The sequence below is a fragment of the Camelus dromedarius genome, chromosome 4, assembly GCF_036321535.1.
Source record: "Camelus dromedarius isolate mCamDro1 chromosome 4, mCamDro1.pat, whole genome shotgun sequence".
NCBI lineage: Eukaryota > Metazoa > Chordata > Mammalia > Artiodactyla > Camelidae > Camelus > Camelus dromedarius.
Window position 1 is genome coordinate 46880054 of NC_087439.1, and position 12107 is coordinate 46892160.

Here is a 12107-nt window from a genome sequence, read left to right on the forward strand (position 1 = left end):
AAATCTGCTCTTAAACATGGAGGTGGCAATTTTGCAATTTCACATGATATGGATTATCTGCAAATATTATGCACTGTTATTAGTCACTTATAACCTATAACTGTGAACAACCTATCCTTTCTTTTTCTGTTTTTAGATATAAATACAATTTTTAAGTGTCCTTATATTTTCTCCCTTGATTATGTTCCAAAACTATTTGCACAGACTGAATTGTTCTAACTTTTAAGATTCAAACTCATCAGGTAGAGACTCCTTTGCTTTTAAGGTCACTAGGTGAAGCACAAAAAGCAAAAAGTATCCAAAAAGTCACAGGATTTTTCATATTCACCCCCAGGAATCCTTCCCTTCTGCCTTTGAGCTTTGCACTACTGTTTCTCTAGATCAACTACTTTAAAGCTTAAAGATAGACTTTTTTTTTTTAATGTTAAAAGATGTTTTTAAAATGTTTTAAAAGCTTGTAAATTTTACATAGATATTAAATACAAATTGCCATGACCTAAATTTTTCACGTTGATAGGTACAAACTATACAGTATAATCTAGGATTTCTAGGGTTGCTCAAAGAAAACATTCCTATAATATGGACTATCTACAAGAATAATGGCAATTATGATTTAGAATTCCAAAATTCCCTCTCCCCACTTCATTGTAATGGCTCCATGTGGATGGATTACAGTGATCTTTAGATGTCCTATGTGGTATCTGCACATTTCAGTGATCAAAGTAGGGATAGGCAGATTTGAAAATCAGTTTTGATTTTCTCTCACTTTGCAGCGTTTCCTCACTGTTGACAACTTCTTTGATGCCCAGAGGACTCTTCTGTGAGGAAAGGAATGCTCACCACTTGTACTATGTCTAAAGCCTAATTTATAAACCTTTAGATAATTAATATATGTCCAAATACTCACACATTACTAAAATAACTTATAAACGAAAACTTCATAAATTTAACAAACCAATTTTCTGTACGTAAACACTGATGCTAAACTTAACATTTTTTTCAATCAACTGAAACCACAAGTCTGATATATTAAATATTCTTAAATGTTTTCAACACATTTTAAAAAATATTAAATAATATGGCAATGATTACAAGAGTGATGAGTACACTTCGTTACAAAAGCATACTTAGATTTATTTTTAAATTGTCTTTATATTCTTGTTCTTTTTCACGTTTACCTCTCAAACTCTTTAAGGTTATGGAAGGGGCTGACAGCCTTTCTTTCAGGGCTTGAGATGTGTGTGCTGAGGTGACTTGCCTGAGTCCATCAACTAACTGGATAAGCTTTTTGTGCAGTTGGACTTTATCCATTGCCTTAGGAGCTACAAATAGCTGAAATTATTGACTTTGATCCATCAGAAATGTTTTGAATTTTTTTTTTTAATGATCTAATCTTTCCTCCCAAATGGCTGAACTTCATAGTAAAGGTGATAAAAATGTACTTCCCCACTCTGTTTTGGGTATCTTTTAAAAAAAATACAGCTTTATATGTCTTCCTTGCAACTGTTGTTCTGAGTTTCTTTTTTTAAAATCATACAATGTAGGAGAAGTCTATTTTGCAACCACTTGTTTTGAGTCATTCTGACCTTGTGAGTGAAATCTAAGGCCTTTGCACCACTTTGTTTTCTTTCTCACCAACCATTGAGATGTTGGATTTTTTCATCTTTAGATAGCAATATTATACATAATTATAAATTATAAATAATTGATATTTGATCACTGACATGAATAGATAGTAGACAGATAATTGCAATGATAAAATTTCTGCTCTTTAGGAGTTTTCATACCAAAACAGCCAAAATAGATTGGAATATATTCATAAGACAATGCCTTTGATTTTTCTCAAACTCAATATCGTTAGGCCTCAGTTGCTTCCTGAGGGGATAATAATATTTCCTCCATCTATTTTCGGGGCGTCATTATAAAAATTTATGAGTTGAATTAGTGGCTGTGAAAAGCCTTTCGTAGACTACTGTCCACATTATTGTATTTGCTTTTTGATCTAGTGCATACTGATGATGTAATTAAACCAATAAATCTGGACACAAATGAATAGTAAGGGGTAATTACATCCCTCTGTGTCTGTGTGTCTGTGATAAACACGACTACAGAAGAGAAAGAGAAGAGTCAGTGTTTCTGTCTTAGAAGGAAATTCCGCTGTCACCCTTAGGATATTCCCAGAAAGTTAAAAGGAAAGTAAAGACAAGTAACACAGTAAAAAAACTTTAATATATTTAAGAGGGGAGGGGAAAAAGATAAATATAAACTTGGAAAATGATGGATTCTCAATAAATGTTTACTTCATAAATGAACAAATTAATTGCATAGGGTAGCAGAAGGTCAGTAGCTTAGCTTAGCTTAGCTTTTATTATTTCTTTGGAAAACCTTGAGACTAAGATAAGCACAATGAATTGGGTGAGGCGGGCATATTGATAAAGAGAGTTTATCTTATTTTGAAAGAGATGAAAATGATTCTCGGAACGCTGGCCTAGCCATGGGAAAGGGCCGTTCCCACTCTGCTTCTGCTTACGAATGGGGCCAAGCCTTCGAAGTCAAGCCTACCCCAAAAGAGCAGTCTGGCACAAAGCAGGGATGACCCAGACCAAACCGAGTCACCAAAAGTGCTGTCACAAAAAAGATGCCTTAAGGTTCCATCAGAAGTTGGTTTAGGAGAGTTTACCATCTGGGTAAAAGCGAAGCCAGTAAGAGATCCTGAGATGGACTGGTTGGCTGATATGACCCCAGACGCTGAGCCTTCCGCGCTATCCTTATTCCACCTGAACTGGGGACAGAAATGATGGTTCCCAACAAGGACAACGTCTCATCAAGGGATGTAGTTTTCCTCAAAATCAGCTGCAGCAGAAATTACTGAGGTGAGAATTACTAAATTGTGAGACTAATGTATGTATTTCCCTCCTAGGTACCAGTTGCACTGTCCTGTCTACAACAACAAGCATGCTGTCTTCCCAGGGAGAGAAAAGTCTAATGTACACAACTGGTTAAAATGATCAAGCATAGGATGAATAAAATCAGTTCCTATTTTTAAAAAAAGATAGGTCTGCAGAGAGGAAGACAAGTGGATCCTTCCCAGAACTATTAATTTATTTTATTTTACTTTCTTTTGTTTGTAATCTTTAAAAAAATTTTTTTTGGTAGAGGAGGTAATTAATGATTTATTTAATGGAAGTATTGGGGATTGAACCCAGGACCTTGTGCATGCTAAGCACTCACTCTACCATCTTACTTTTTTATTGAAGTATAGTCAACTTACAATGTTGATTTTATATTTTTTTGTCTCTGAATCAGCTGAGACCTTCATTTCAGACATTCTCCAGCCTTTTCAAGCTGTTTAAAGTTTAAAATTAGCATCATTACGTCAGAACAAAATCTCTTGCTAAGTTACTTTATGTTTTCAGAAGTTGTATTCTTATCCATGAATCATCAAATAGCTTTTTGAGATGACATAGCTCCTTCCCTCCACTCCTCACCAACTAAATTTGGTTTTGGTTTGAGGGTTCTTTTCATAGTCTGAATGTCAAGCGTATCTCCAAAATTCCACAGCTATTAAGGCTTTGCAGTTTAAGATCATGACCCAGAAGGCTACTGAGACCTTCCTATATTTTGCGTTTGTTCCACTGTGATAAATGTTTTTCATTTTTGGAGAGCATAGCAAGTAGCATTCATACTTCCTCAGGCAGGAACAAAAATTCAAAGATTTTATTAGCTGGGGTATGAATATGCTGTGTTCCATCCGTCTTTGCATACTTCCTTTCCAGGGTATTTGTGAGGTGTATTTTTTATTTTTTGATTTATTCTGCCTTTACACTTCAGTTGTCTGGCTGGGCTTTGAAGTCTATGGAAAAACCATTTTTCTTTAGAATGTGAAGAGAAGTCTCAGGACAACAGGTCCAGAACAAATGGGTCTAGACTGAAACAGAAGGACAGAGGCCTCGAGGAATAATATTGCGAAGTGAAAAATCATCTGAAGTGTTCGAGCTTTTGGAAAAAATTGTTGCCTATGCATTTCACAGCTCTGTTAAAGCACTTGGGGAACAATACAGGTACACAAAAAATTAAATTTTAAAGGTCCAATTATTAACTCCAGAGAAGACAAAAAGTTATACAAGAAAGGTAACAGTATCAGAGTGAAATACTTGGCCTAGCAATGACTAATATTTAGTCGAAATAGGGTAAACACTGATTTTGGATTTAACCCAAAATTACATAGCTTAGTTAGGAGGATGAATTATTTTTTAAAAGGTTGAGGGTGTAAGAGGGCTCAACCACTCTAAGTCTACAGATCTGTATTTAGGCAACAAATCATGACTGGTCACTGTAAGAATGGCAGTCATGTAAGTTATCAGATGGAGATGCTTTTGAGAGTGAAGGGAACCACTGGTAATAATTATGCTGAGACAACAGATGTAAACTGGAACTGATGAGGAAACTGGGCATGTGGCCACCCCACTTACAGGCACAGGATTTTAAACGTAGAGGTAAATGCCAGATGAGACAGCTCATCAAGTGAAAAGTGGCTGTCTCCCAGAGTGGGGCTGGTGGTGGGGAGAGTAGGAGAGGAGGCTGCCGACTTTTAATATGTCTTTTAGTACTAGTTGATTTAAAACAGTGATTATGCATTATATTGATAAACTTAAAAATCACATTTGAGAGCATTTTAGTCTTGCCTAGTGTTTTTTAATATGAACTAAAATGTCCCTGACTGTCAGCAAGAGGCCATCTGAGTTCTCTTGTAGTATTTAATTGCCTATTTGATGCTTCCTCCCTCTAAGAAAGGTGCATTTGGATAGTAGGTAATATGTTCTATTTGTCTCTGAAATACGGCCTCGGCACAAAGTAGGTGTTTATTAAATACGTGCTAATGAATAAAGCAAGATTCCGTAATATTTCCAATGGCAGAAGAACCTTCTGGAAACCAGGTTTATCTGACCATATTCCCCACTACTGGTGAAACTGTGAGCCAGGCTTACCCCGAGAGTCTGAGATCCACCAGAGAAGGATCCTGCAGGCAACTTGGAGGAGGGAGACCTGCATATAAAATCCAGTTCTACAGCACAGAATATAAAATTTTGATGCTCTTGCAGGGATCCCTTTAAGACAACAGTACCTAAAATGATAATAATATTATTAAGTAATGATAGTGAAAATTAACAAACAATTAAATTTTCAGAAATCACAGGTTACGCTGTGTGCCTTCATGGATGAAGGGTTTTTTGGTTTGTTTTTTGTTTTTTTTACTGCAGCATTGATGCCTGTTAGTTTGTAACATCCCCAAATTTTCAAATCCCAAGAGTCTTTTCTTTCCTGTCATTTGAAGGACAAGATGAAATGCTGTAGAAAGTGAGGACTGGAAGTACTTGCATAACCTAGTGTCCTGTATTTCCCAGGAGGGCTTGGTGCAGTGACGACCACCAGAGGATGAACAACTAGATCAGAGTATCCGCAGCAGAAATAGGACCGATAGGTCATCAAATTGCAGCTCACTGTTTCTGAACATATTTGTCCTGTGAATTGAAACTATTATGGGGGAAAAGTAGAGAGAGGAAAAAAATGGGACTGGAGACAAACGAAACAAGATAGAAAAGAGGGCAGTAACAGATATATCTATTGGAAACCAGGTTGAAATTAGAGTATCTAACCTGATCTTACTAATTTTTTAAAAGGAGAATTCTCTGCCAAACACACACAAAACATACCAAAAGGCACTCTCCTTAATCTGAGACCATATTTTTCTCCTCAGTGCTCAAGAAAGCATTTATATCAGGTCCATTCTTCTTAGTAGAGTTATTTTGCGAAGATTTCCTTGACCCCCCCATCTCTACCCCAACCCACCAAATTCAGGCCAAGTGCTTCTCCCACAGCATCCTCAGCCACAGCCTTCATCACTCATATGTAATTGTGTGTTTCCTTGTCACCATCTCACTAAATTGCAAGCTTTGGGGAAGGACCCTTCTATTTTATTCATCACTGAACGCCCTCTGCAGTGCTTAGCACAAACTGGATGCTCCATCAATGTTTGCTGAATAAATTATTATGCTAATTTTTTAAACTTTGTATCTACAGGAGCCACTGTATCTGGAAACAACATGGGCTCACTGAGGTCTAGACTCAGACAATAAATTTGTGAATTTGGCAACAGTCAAAGCTCTCTAGCCAGAGGGAACAAGACAGTCAGTACTGCGACAGCCTGCAGATATTTCTCCCAGCTTAGGAGGGCTTAAGGCAGGTCTAGCAGCAACTACAGAGGGCCCAGGCCAATTATACAAAGGAAAAACCTGGGATTAACTTCAGGCACTGACACTTCTCTTCCTTTTCAGTGACTGTTATCTCATTGCCTAAACTGTGAAATAACTCGGGGGAAATATAAATTCCGGCAAGAAACAGTATAGATCTTTCTCCTGGCAACAGGCTTAGTGAGTCTGGCTTATTTCTGAGCTCGTATATGCTCCCTGGATATTGTGAGCTCTATTGTTTCAGACTGTTAATAGCCGGGAGAGTTTTTCCCTCTCTCTGGTAAGAATTCCATCACAGTCATTTAGATTAGCTACCGTATTTAATTTATTGGGGAAGGAGGTGGGGGCCCCAGGGGAAAAGAGTCAAAAGAAAGTTGGGTAATGCTCTGAACCAGGAACAATGGCCTTATTTATTATGTAATGTGCCCCAATTCCAATGAAGATGACACTTCATGTACATTATGTACATTATGAAATGTACTACCTTTTCAGAATGTACATTATGGGGTTTTATTTTATTGATCAGTTTTGATTTTTCTGTTGTTATAATGGAAATAGAATCATACAAGTCTATTGAGGTTGCTTTTCCTGATTCCCTCTGTGATACCTGGCACACACCTGGGGGGCAGTAGCTCCTAACTTCCTAACCGTGAGGGATGAATCTGAGTCAGCACCACGTCCTGGACCCTGCTCTCAGCTGCTGTCATTTACTCAATGGCTATTTGTTGAACACCTGTGATGGGGCCCGGCATTATCCTAAGGACTGGGAGAACAACAGTAAATAAAAGAGAGATTCTATCTCAGTTGAGCAAAATAGACAATGAACATCAAATAAGTAAATTATATAGAATATTTGAAGGTGATAAGTGATCGAAAGAGAAATCAAGGTAATGTGTATGGAGTGTAAGCGTGTAGGCTGGGGGTAGTCACAATTTGAAGTGGGGAAGTACTGTAGACCTCATTGAAAGATGGCATTGAGCAAAGGTGGTGAAAGAGTGAGTTGTGAAGGCATCTGGATGAAGAGAATCCAGCCACGTGGATGCCCTGGGGTGGGTGCCTGGCCGGCATGTTGGAGGAACAGCAAGGCCACTGTGGTTCAGACGGAGAGAGTGGGGTGGGGGAGGGGGCGCAGAGGAGGAGATGAGATTAGAGGTAATGGGGCTCAGATGGCACAGGAGCATTGGAAGCCACTGCAAGAACTTTTACTGTAGAAGGACTGGGGAGCTCCTGGAAGACTGTGAGCAGAGGAATGACTTACCCGATTTTTGTTTGAAAGTCCGGTTGTGTTGAGAATGGCCACTAGGGAGTATGGCGGAGATGACCAGCAGGTGACCCAAACCCATTCTCCTTCTGCCGCAGTATAGAGTTGTCGCTGCAAGCCGCTGGCCAGCCAGGGACCCTAGTTGCTGCCCCTCTTAGCATGCAGTGTGGTGGTACATCTCAGAGACAGCGGGGCGGCCGTCAGCCTGAGAACTGAACGGCTGGGTGGTAGAGAGCTGCTTTCAAGATCTGGACCCAGCCCTTGACTGTTACACAGAAAAAGAAAGAAACTTTTTGTTCTTTAAGCTGTTGAATTGAGGGGGTGGGTACATTTGTTACAGCAAACTAGCCAATCCTAACAAAGACAAAGGTCAAGGACAAAAACAGGGAGGTCTGTTAGGCAGCTATCAGACTAGCCTAGGTAAGAGACCGTGGTGGCTTGGAACAACGTGGTAGGGGTGGATGGAATCATAAATATATTTTGAAGGTAGAGCCCAGAGAATTTTGTGACAGCTTGGATGTGGGGTTTAAGAGAAAAAGGGGAAGCAAGTTTGACTTCATGGTTTTGGGGCTGATACATGTAAGGCTGGGAAGACGGCAGATGGAACCAATTTTAAGGAGTGAATTGGAACGGAGCTGCACATGTGTAAATCTGAGGTGTTTATTAAATAGTCTCTGAGTGAAGATGTTTAATAGAAATGTCGATACGTAAGTTAGAGGCTCAGGGAAGATGTCTGGCCAAGGATATTAATTTGGAGTCATCAGTGTATAGACTGTAGTCAAATCATGGAATTGGATGAAATCAGGTGGGAGTGAGTTTAGTTACAGAACAGGCCAAGGGACTCAGCTCTGGGGCACTTCAGCTTGAATGTGAGGTTTAGGAAGTTGGGAAAATGGGGAGAAATCGTTAGAAGTGGCTGAGTAGGAGCAACCAGTGAGAAAGAGAGAAAAGCAGGGGAGTGTGGTGTGCTGGAAAGTCTGGCCTGCTATGCTTACAAGTGCAGAGCTGCACGCTAAAGATCAGGGCCCACAAACGACTCTCAGGTGCAGGAGAGAGGCGCCAACTAGTGAGGTTACGACGAGTGCAGCCCAGGGCTCACCAGAGGGCAGGAGAGGGCTTACAGGACATACACTGCCCTGGACGGAGTGCTGGTGGGTTGGGAAACATTTGAATTCTATTCCTCGAAACAGAAGGGGAGGAGGGAGATAAAAATTTTTTTTGAACAACAGTGATAATCAATTAGTTCTATGTTTGACGAGAGAACTGATGGCAGGGAGAAGGGTGTATTTTGGGGAGAAGATGAAAAATTTGTAGGTATTTCTGAGACAGTAAACTAAGCTGGAGATTGATCAGTCGTCTCAGTGGCCTTGGGATTGATTCCCCAGCCACTTTCCTCAGCCTGGGGTTAAGAGGTGGACTGAGTGCCATCTTCCACTCCAGACCTAGTCGTCACCCGCGCCCTTGATCTCAGCAGGTGGCACCATTATGGACTCAGTTGCTTGTTAGTTATTTGTTCTACTTCCCTCTCCCTCTCCCCATGTCCAGCCACTCACCAGTTGCTGAAGATTTTTGGCCTCCTAAATCTCTCTGAAATCCCCCTCTGTTTACTACCACCATCTTCTTTCACCTAAAGCACTCCAATGGCCTCCTCTTCAAAACAGTCCTCAAGAGGGTCTCCTCTGTTCCTAGACCACACTAGAGGCAGTGGTGAGCTTTTAAAACGGAAACCTTTTCACATCACTTTCCTGCTTGCCTTCCTCCTGGGTGGAAATCCTGAGGCTGACCTTCAGGGCTCTGCACGGTCTGACTGCTGCCGCCTGTGCCCCAAGAAACTGTTCCTGAATGAATGAACGAACGAATGAAGACAAAGACACAGTCTCACTTTGGGAAAGCTGCTTAAACATCCTAAGCCTTAGTTTCTTTGTCAGTAAAGTGAGAATAATATTTCCCTTACTGGAATGTTGCTAATTCAGACAGTAAAGATACCACATTAATTGCACGTAAGTGTTTAGCATTGCAGGACACATCTGATCACTGTGAACGAGCCAAATCAGCACTTGGCACAGAACTTGACCCAATAAACCCAATACACCCAATACATATTTGTTGTTCATGATAAATCAGCACTTTGGGGTTGTAATTATTATGGGTGATTTTTTTATTTCTATACAAGAACCTACAGAACTGCACACCCGTTTATCTGATGCTGAACAGGCAGTGTCATACTGCTGCTCAAAAAATCAGTCTCCAATGACTACGAAATCATATTTCTCCTCTTAGCATTCACGGTTCCAGTCCTTTCAATATTAAATCTATGCCCCTGAGAAATTCAACTCAAGCAAAATTTATTGGGTCTCTACAGTATTCCCAGAGCTGTCAGGTGCTAGATATTTAAATTTAACTATTGAAGCCTTGCAGGCTGCAGAATACCCAGGCGCTACTGCATTTAAAGAAGCAGAGTCCACACTGGCCAAAATGTCACTAGAAAAGGATTCTGTTCTCTACACAAGTCTCTCAGAGGGTGTCGACAGGAATCCTGACCCTGGAAACACATCCCATCACCTGTGGCACCCACGTAGGCGCACCATTCAGACCTTCCTTTAACAGCACCTCCTGCTGGGTGCAGAGCTGACTGGCAGCCTCCAGCTGACACAGCTGTGGACTCTACGTGCTGTTCACACAGAGGCCACACTTTCGTCAGGCTGCACTCAGCCAGTGAGTGGCCAGGTGGGGGTCCTGGAGTGGTGCGCTCAGGGCAAGGCTCCTCCGCACAAGCCTCCTTCCTTTCTCAGGTGTCAGACCCACATCACGATCACAGTCTGAAGGTTCTCTCTGCCCCCTCTGCTCTCTCCTCCTTTGTCCTTCACTGGCACTACTCCCAACAAGTCTTTGGCATACCTAATCCTATCTTAGCATCTGCTTCTTAGAGAACCCAAACTAATACAGGTGGTACCAAGAGTGGTCCAAGACAACAATCTGTAAAATGGGACTTAAATCAGACAACTTTACATGGCACTGTGTTCTCAAAAGGGAAAATATGTCTGGGAACCAAGAGTGGAAGCAAAAGTAGCCCCATGATCTGTCGTTCTTAATGACTCACTGTGGGGCTATGTGCTTTATACCCCACCAACCTGGGCTCTGCAGGGTCAGACGTCCTAGTCCCCAAAGGAGGTGAATGTGCAAGGTGACCTGGCAAGGCTCCCGCTCAACTACGAGCTATGGTCGCCGCCGATGAACTTTGAGCTCTTTGTGTTCAGGGCCAGCAGGGAAGAAGAGAAGTCACCATCCTATCTTTCATATTGCTAAAGTTCTTCCAGTCAACATCTTTCACAAGGAGTCTCATGGATTTTCTCAATTCCCACAGGATGCTATATTGATGACATTTAAATATCCCTGTATATATGAAACTTTTCTAGAGTATTACACACCTTCAAATATAAATAATGTATAAAGCAAAGGAAAAGAGTCGTGACATGTACCAACCAACGGGAAATTCATGTTATATAATATATCCTAATTTATTCCTATACTTCTACTCCATTAGTATTTTTAAAGTTTTTTTATTGAAAGCACTTATTTATTTATATAAATTCACATGTCCTATCCTTGTAAACTTGGCAAACTTGTTCCAGAAGACGTTTAAGAGCATATTTCCCAACACATCCTGGCAACGACATTACCCTGAATAGAGAGGGCTTCCTTGTGTTAAATGCTACTCGTTTTCTGCCTTAAGGAAATCTAGTTCTCTCATTTGCCAGCCCCAGCTAGGAAAACCCACTGGGTCAAAATCATCAAGGCAACAAACAGTTCTGTGCCAGTTCCCCAGGCCTGGGTGGGGCCGTATTTGTCCAGTCCCAGAGGAACATGACAGGATTAAATGCTGCATTTAGTTTTAAATGTGCTGGCAACAATTCCAGGTAGATTCCTGCCCCTATTCTCTCCTGCAAATATCCAGCTTGAATGAGCCTCTGACATTTCAAGAGGAATATTTCTTTACACCAAGTACAGCACTTACCATATTAATCATGATGGATTGAGCAACTGTCCTCCTTATCTGTAGACAGTGCTGAGCACTTGATGCTCCAGATTCCAAACTCAACTCCAAATGTCTCTGCTAACACAGTCTTCTGTGATGGAGATGTTACTTGATCCCAATAGTGAAATTAGGTTCTCCTTAAGATTGGAGATCTACTTAAAAAAAATTAGAGTGACCTTAATCTTCCAATAAATATGTGTAATCCTTGTCTTGAGACCACATGATGGAAGAGACTTTCCAATTTTCAAGGTACTGGCTCCACTCTGCAGGAGTCATATTGCCTGTATCATTCATATTGCATGTTGCCACAGTTATTGTTTTAGCAAAAACTGCACAATGGAACCTCATGATGTGCTCCTCACTAATGAGGAGAACTCAAAATACTGTCCAAAAGGACTTACCATGGCAACTATCAGAACGCCTCACTGGAAAGCTGGAATTCCTATAATAAAATGATCAGAATCTCAGCATTTGTTCATTCTGCAAGTACAACCCAGGTATGAGATGAATGACCCTATCTTTGCCTCAAAAGACTTCCAGTCTACTGCGTAATTTTTAG

The 12107-nt window shown here is 40.7% G+C and overlaps 1 non-coding gene across 3 annotated transcripts in view; it reads right to left on the minus strand.

Annotated features, from left to right (window-relative positions):
- Positions 1–12107, minus strand: part of LOC116153041 (uncharacterized) — an 83522-nt gene that overhangs the window by 51285 nt on the left and 20130 nt on the right. For all 3 annotated transcript variants that reach the window (XR_010380608.1, XR_010380610.1, XR_010380609.1), the window contains exons 6-9: positions 11528–11700; positions 9066–9350; positions 7510–7777; positions 4989–5125 (exon numbers count right to left, since the gene is read on the minus strand). This is a non-coding gene — a transcript (uncharacterized LOC116153041). The remainder of the gene's footprint in view (positions 1–4988; positions 5126–7509; positions 7778–9065; positions 9351–11527; positions 11701–12107) is intronic.